Below are 8,213 nucleotides of genomic sequence, written 5' to 3' on the forward strand. Positions count from 1 at the left end.
AGTATGAAGCTGAATGGACGACTCCATTTGTGTCTTTTATTAACGGTTCACAGAGATATGGCGAATCGACATATGAATGAAAATTATTGTTATTAGATAAAACTTGGTCCATATTATCTAACTGTCGAGTTGAAGGCCACAGCAAGAGATTTTTTCTTTTCACGTAGAAGGTTTTGCATAAACTCTACTTTATAAGAATATAAAAACAGCTAACCTAACAAAGCAGCACAAATCATGTCCATCAGAATTCCAACACACTGTTGGAAGACCTTATCACCAAAGACAACAAAGATATTGTCAAATATGAGGAACTCCAACACATTCTTTATTTCAACTTCAAAGTATACTTGTGCGTGGAATCAAAGTTGTGTTTAACTTTAACATTTTATTTTTGTTGAAGCAACTATCTATGATGTCAAAAAGTCTCTTCTTTAATTTATCGTGAGGAATGATCGTGTGAAGTGTTGCAAAGTCATACGTTTTGATGTTGATTTGGGGAAAGGTTTGTGATTTCGAATTTACTAGAAATTCTATAGGTTTTTTAGAATCCTCATTTGATTTACGCCACTTCTGTTATATGTTCTTTCACAATACGTTTGACGTTTCTCCTTCACGGCTGTTAATATTTTCGTGAGAAGCAAAGATAGGGGCTTGGAGGAACATTTACTGAATCCAGCAATATACATTATCTTTGTAAGGATTTTTTGTGATATTTCAGAATCTAGTATTGGTGAGGTAACTCATATTCATTTGACCCATTGACTGGAGTATGATATCCAAGAATAGCTTTTTAAAGAGCATTTTGAGTATAAGAACGATTATCAAATGTGGAATTCATGTCAGTCCGGTTGAGCCTTGCAAACAAAGACAATGTTGTTACAAGATAACCAAAACATATTCCTTATGTAACCTGTTGATTTCGAATTCGTTTCTCGCTTCTGGTTTACTAAACACAGATGGATAGATGGTATCTACTTTTGTTTTGATTTGTCTAATACGGGATTTTGATATTCCTCTTATACTTTTTATCCATTCAGACAAGGTATCAAGTTCTTTTTCATATTTATCCCATTATTCCATTATCTGACATAATTTTGACAGGGTCGTGTACTTCTGTTTCAAACTTAGATATTTCACTGAAAGTAGATATTAACGGCAAACTAACAACTTAACTTCATGACAAACAGGATGATTTCTGCTTCTCCATTGTTAACTTCCCATATTTATGTAGCAATATTCCATTATCACCTGCATATGGTGTTTATGAAAGATAAAGATAACGAACAGTGATCAATATCATAATTCCTACAAGCAATACTAAATAGATAGTTAGACAAACACGGACCCCTGAACATACCAGAAGTGGGATCAGGTTCCTAGGAGGAGTAAGCATCCCCTGTCGACCGGTCACACCCGCAATGAGCCCTATATCCTGATCAGGTAAACGGAGTCATCCGTAGTTAAAATCAGTGTCATTAGCTTGATATCTCAACTGATTCGATACGCAAGAGCTTGTTCTGTGTATGATCAGTTTTTAAATCGTGGCAGGCTACTGATAAACAAGTTGATGGTGCAGGGGTTTCAACATTTTCGTTTAAAGTCAGCATTTCGCAAATTCTATGGTCGTTATGACGATCATGTTTTGCCAATACAACCTTTCATTGGTTTAAATGCTGTCTGATGTGTTTCATACCGATTTTCATGCCGTTCTTGGCATCCTGATTTTGACTAGGGGTAACTCCATTTACCTGATCAAGATATAGGGCTCACGGTGGGTGTGACCAGTCGACAGGGGATATTTACTCCTCCTAGGTACCTGATCCCACCTCTGGTGTGTCCAGAGGTCCGTATTTGCTTATAGGAGTTATGAGATTGATTACTGTTCGTTGTCTTCACCTTTCTTAATAGCAAGGGACGTTATTGGCCAAAATTGGCCGCGCTTCAAAAACCGATCATATTTTGCAGGTAGAAAGGTGATAATTTTCTCGTTTCAATCATATATAACATGTACCATTTACTTGTTGCTGATATTGAGAAAATAACGTTACAATATTGCATTGTTAACTGCAAGGTGAAGATAACGAACAGTGATCAATCTCATAACTCCTACAAACAATACAAAATAGATAGTTGGGCAAACACGGACCCCTGGACACACCAGAGGTGGGATCAGGTGCCTAGGAGGAGTAAGCATCCCCTGTTGACCGGTCACACCCGCCGTGCGCCCCATATCCTGATCAGGTAAACGGAGTTATCCGCAGTCAAATCAGTGTGCCAAGAACGCCTTAACAATCGGTATGAAACACGTCAGACAGCATTTGACCCAATGATAGGTTGTACTGACGAACTAGATCGTTATAACGACCATAGAATTTGCGAAATGCTGACTTCAATCGAGACTGTTGAAATCCCTGTACCATCAACTTGTTTGTCAGTAGCTTACCTCGATTTAAAAACTGACTATACCCAGAACAAGCTCTTGCATATCGAATCAGTTGAGATATGTAAACACCATATGCAGGTGATAATGGAATATTGCTACATAAATGTGGGAAGTTGACGATGGAGAAGCTGAAATCATCCCGTTTGTCATACAGTTGAGTTGTCAGTTTGCCGTTAATGTCTACTTTCAATAAAATATCTAAGTATGAAGCAGAAGTGGACGACTCTGTGGTGTCCTTTATTTCGAGCTCACAGGGATATATCAAATCGACATATGAATGAAAGCTATCATTGTTAATAGACAAAACGTCATCGATATATCTAAAAGTCGAATTGAAGGTCACAGCGAGAGATTTTTTCTTCTCACGTAGAAGTTTTTGAATAAACCCTGACGCTATCTTCCGACGATCGCTTTTTCGGAACGACGTCATCGACCTTATAGGATTTACAGTCCCCTGATTCTTCTAGAATATTTTTCTAAAAGTTACAATTTTAACTTTTTATATAAAAATACTCATTGAGATCAAAGACAATTGAAAACTGACATGCTATGGAAAATACATAATTCATTTACATGTAACTTTATCGTGGTCTTAGACATTTTGTGGAAGAATCTTGTGTTAATTACAGTGAGGAAAATAATGCGTGTATTTGTCAAAAATTGTTCAGTAGAACGCAATCATATTTTCGAAGGTGCTGTTCGATGTCCTCCTATTCAAATGAAATATGAAAAATAAAATGGCTTTTGAATTTTCTTTTTCCTGGTTTTGTTTTTTGGTCATAAATATTAACACTTTGATTAAAAACGTCGATTGAGTCGGATAAAATTACTTGTTATGCTATGTACACCAAGGACTATATAACAGGTCTGCTTACATGTGTATGCAATATACATGTTACAGTACATACGAATAAAATATGCTGTGGGTATTTACAAAATATATTGAATAAAGTGTGGTAAATGTACATATACTAAACGATACAAATCTATGTTGCATGAATGGGATATCACTTTCTTGGGTACAGTAAAACACGTCAAGTAATATGCATGTAACTTCAGATGGTATATTTCATTTAGCAAATGCATTTAAAAACCTCACAAAAATGCGTCCAATGTATTTAAAAGCCTCACAAAAATGTGTCCGTGTTTATATCTTTACATTCTCCTAAATGGTCAACAAAGTAGTTCCAACTCTCTCTCTCCATATAGTGTTCATCTTTGATAAATGAAAATACAACAGTCAGTGGGCATGTCATTGCATGCACCGACATTCAGTCCAAATCTAGAACGAACTCTGGGAAGTTGTTTGAGTACATGTATAGACAATGTGGTATATGTAACTGCTTTTCCCAGGCACTTATTTTCATATGCGAATAAGGATATATTGAGTGACACCCCCCCCCCCCCCATATTCTTGATAGTAGTACTGAATGAGAAAAAATAGGCTTAAAATTATTAATTGAACCCATGTAGCGAAGGATAACCCTCCACCCCCCGATGATTTAAGAATTCGAAGATCAGGCAGAAAGATTTTTTTCATTTGATAATTAACTACCAACTTATCCTTCGACACCCCCCCCCCCCCCCCCCCCGATAAATGATGCTACGTGTCTGTTTCCAAGAGACAGTATATGTAACTACAACAGACCTTTTATAAAAATGAATATAATAAATATCATGCATGTATTTTCGTTTTTCAATGTGCGGGCCAGGCCTATCCAGAACACCTTGACATGAGAGAGAGAGAGAGAGAGAGAGAGAGAGAGAGAGAGAGAGAGAGAGAGAGAGGTGTCTACATCACCTTACGGTTATACTCCAGTATTCCTAATCATGGAGGGGGCGTACGTCAATACTAATATAAACTTTTAGTAACAATCATCACAACACATATATTATATATTTTATAAGATTGATAAAAGTTGAAGTGTCATTAGGCTGGTCAAGTTGTTCCCATAGCAAGGGAATGGTCAACACCACCCCCCCCCCACCCCCCCTCAAAGTGGAGGGGCAACCCCTCCTCGATAATACGGTGTCTGAATATTTATATCTATACATGTATATATACACATGTTCATCCTGCCCAATTACCTTTGTTATATATGTGTACCTGTAAATGTGCATCTATTACATATACATGTATATATGAACCCGTGGGGATCCGGGTTTGAGTAAGTCCTCAGTACTCCTTGCTTGTCGTAAGACGCGACTAAATGGGGCGGTCTTCAGATGAGACCGCAAAAACTGAGGTCCCGTGTCACAGCAGGTGTGGCACGATAAAGATCCCTCCCTGCTCAATGGTCATAAGTGCCGAGCATAGGCCTAAATTGTGCAGCCCTTCACCGGCAGTGGTGACGTCTCCATGAGTGAAATGTTAAACAATATTCAATCAATCAATCATATGCGATATAGAAAAAAAATCTGCCACCACAATGGTCGAAGTTTCAAATCGATCACAGGTTTTCGACGTTTTAAAGAAACCACATCTCGCTGGAAGATATAAATAATGATTTGCTGCTATTTTATTCTTAATTTAAACCGTTTTAAGAACCTTTGGAATCAATATCTAATTACTAATATAGTAATATTTAATTTCAACATGCATCATATATACATACATGCATGTACGTAAAAATGATGCAAGAAAACTGCTTTAAAAAAAACGCATTATATTTGATATATTTGTATAAAAGATAGTTTAAAATTTAGCGAAAAAAGTAACAGACATCCCAACTATCTAGCTCTTGAGATATAACGTATCAGTGCCCATTTTTGCCGAAAATGAACGAATTTTGGTCCGATTTTTGTAAAAAGAAAATAAATTCGAGTTATTAAAGGTCTATGTGTGTCTTTGATTTTATTATTTTTTTAATGCAATTTATTCTTAAATAATCTTATTTTGAAAAGACATATTCCCGTGACCTTTAAAAACGAAAGTAGAATAATTTCCATTTATCATGCGGTGGATTTTTGATCCGCCTCCGTGACTCGAAAGGCTGACATCATCTGCATTTATTGGGTGCAGATTTTTATGGCAAACTAGGTAACGCATTAATTGTTTGATTGGACATACATGTATTTATTAAATCGCAAATAAAGTAAAAGTTTATGAGGTTAAATGATGGAACAGTTTGCTTCAGTTCTATAACATGCAAAATATTGACTTTGTGTAACGAAAACGGCCGATTTCCGCATTCATTCTTTTTTAAAATTGATATTGTTTGCAGCCAACAACCGACACCATATTGATAATGAAAGAAGAATATTAATGGATAATTAAACATGCAAAATATAAATCTGGTTGTTGCATGCAAAAGTTTTTTTTTTTTTTCAGTTCTATAACATGCAAAATATTGACTTTGTGTATCGAAAACAGCCGATTTCGCATTCATTCGTTTCTAAAATTCATATTGTTTGCAGCCAACAACCGACACCATATTGATAATGAAAGAAGAATATTAATGGATAATTAAACATGCAAAATATAAATCTGGTTGTTGCATGCAAAAGTATTAGTTTTTGCTAAAGTTTATTCATAATTTATTTCAAATCGTATATTCATGACGTCATAATAAAATATTACGTCATTTTCATGTAAGTGGGATTAGAAGAACATCCTAGTTGTGTAAATAAAAAGAATAATTAAGCATAGTATGAAAGTTGAAAAAATGAAGAAGAAAAATCTCGGCGGTATATAGCCAATAACGTCCCTTGTCCTTTTCTGGTCTCTTAGGGGATTAGAGACGCTTGACTGGTCACTCTTTGATAGATCTAGTGACATCAATACAGGTGAATACCTCGTATCGAAGCCAGTGATAAGCAATCAAATGATGTTTATTTAGAAATTGTACTCAATAAAATTTTCTTCATTTTTCATATTTTGATGATCAAAGAAATAATAATTTCTCAACCATATGCATGTTTAGCATCGTGTCTGCTTTCGATATTAAAACTCTATTTACGGACAGCATGTAGGACAAAATTTATCGTATCACAGTTGAAACAGCTTGGATAACGGCTTGGACATAGGTGAGAAAAGGTAGTGTTCAATTAAAACAATTGTCAGTTATTTTGACATCTGGGTAGAGAATGTGACAATATTATAAGCCAACTCTCAACAAGAATAACACGACCGGTAATCTATAGTTTAAAGTTACAACAATATAAGCTTAAGTTCATACTAATTCATTCGACATCGAAATACAGATATTAACTAAGATAATCAAATCATGCCCTTATTACAGTCAAATATGAATTACCTCAACATTGTCGATCACAGAATCAAACTTACTATATTGGAGAATGTCTTCAGTCACAGATTTAGTACAGAAAGAGGTATCATTTCTGTTCAAGAATGTGTCCATGTGTGAATGAAATTGATAGAACCTTTATCTAATGAGTGACGTTTCTAACCAAAAAGCGGCATAAAAAGTATGTCCTTGTTACAAACAGTATGGATCCTCCAAATGATGATTTTTTAGTGAGGGCGCTCTTTAATGCACGATGGACAACTCAAGCTTTGATATCATTCAAGGTTGACTTTAATGTGAACTAGACTTTACACTGAATTCTCTATCATCTGTAAAAATGAAAGTACATTAGAAATATCTGTATGAAATTTTATGAAAATACTCACAGAGAAAAATGCCAATTCTATGACTACATTAATGGGTGGTAAGAAGTCATGTATAGTGTTGTTTTGTTGGGGTTTTTTTCCCCCACACACTAGTCCTCTGATAACTACCCGCTGTTCCAGAAGATAGCGTTATCTCCGTCCAGCTGATATCATTCCTCAGTCCCAGCTGATATCATTCCTCAGTCCAGCTGATATCATTTCTCAGTCCCAGCTTCCTGGTATCGACGTGTGGATTTTCTGAAATATAACGAGACCATTCAGTTATGTCACAGTCTTATAACCGAGATAAAAGCAATCTTAATCTGCTCAAGTATAGTGGCTTGACTATGAATCAACTTACAGACTGAATTAAATAATGTGACATAAAGAATTTTCCTTTTTCTCTCGTTTTCTTCCACTCCATCCTATTTTAGTGTATTAAGGAAATTCACTATCGAAATGCAGCATCCACATTTTGTCTTCCTCGATAAGGCGCCTGTGCCCGTTTGTCCACCTTTTGATCGGGTTTTATTACCCATGCCTCTCGGATGTTTTCCACCCTATGTTTAATGCCTACCAATCAAAACAATTAGACATGCAGATACTAGGAGCATTCTTATGAAACACTTTACTCATTAGTGGACATTGGAGATGATATATTAGGAGCAATTTTAGACACACTTAGTGGGAATTAAGCATGCAGATATTAGGAGCATTCCTAGATACTTTTGTGGGCATTGGACATGCAGATATCAGGAATATTCATAGACATACTTTAGAGGGCATTAGACATACAGATATTAGGAACATTAGTGGACATCAGACATGCAGATATTAGAAACATTCTAAGACACACTTTAGTGGACAATAGACATGCAGATTTGATGTTGTTTTTAACGTCCCTCTCGAGAACTTTTCACTCATATGGAGACGTCACCATTGCCGGTGAAGGGCTGCAAAATGTAGGCCTGTGCTTGGTGCTAACGACCTTTGAGCAGGGGGGGGGGGGGGGGTCTTTATCGTGCCACACCTGCTGTGACACGGGGCCTCGATTTTTGTGGTCTCATCCAAAGGACAGTCCCATTTAGACGCCTCTTACAAGCAAAAGAGTACTGTGGACAGCTATTCCAATCCGGATCCTTACGGGATCTTCCCAAG

At 36.3% G+C, this 8,213-nt stretch overlaps 1 long non-coding RNA gene across 1 annotated transcript; it reads right to left on the reverse strand.

Annotated features, from left to right (window-relative positions):
• Nucleotides 1-6,964: 6,964 nt before the first annotated feature.
• On the reverse strand, nucleotides 6,965-7,528 carry LOC130053745 (uncharacterized). The gene is made up of 2 exons (XR_008802093.1): nucleotides 7,417-7,528; nucleotides 6,965-7,313 (listed from the first exon to the last, which is right to left on the reverse strand). It is a non-coding gene; the product is annotated as an uncharacterized LOC130053745 (long non-coding RNA).
• Nucleotides 7,529-8,213: the final 685 nt, after the last annotated feature.

Source organism: Ostrea edulis, chromosome 4, assembly GCF_947568905.1.
Source record: "Ostrea edulis chromosome 4, xbOstEdul1.1, whole genome shotgun sequence".
Taxonomy (NCBI): Eukaryota; Metazoa; Mollusca; class Bivalvia; order Ostreida; family Ostreidae; genus Ostrea; species Ostrea edulis.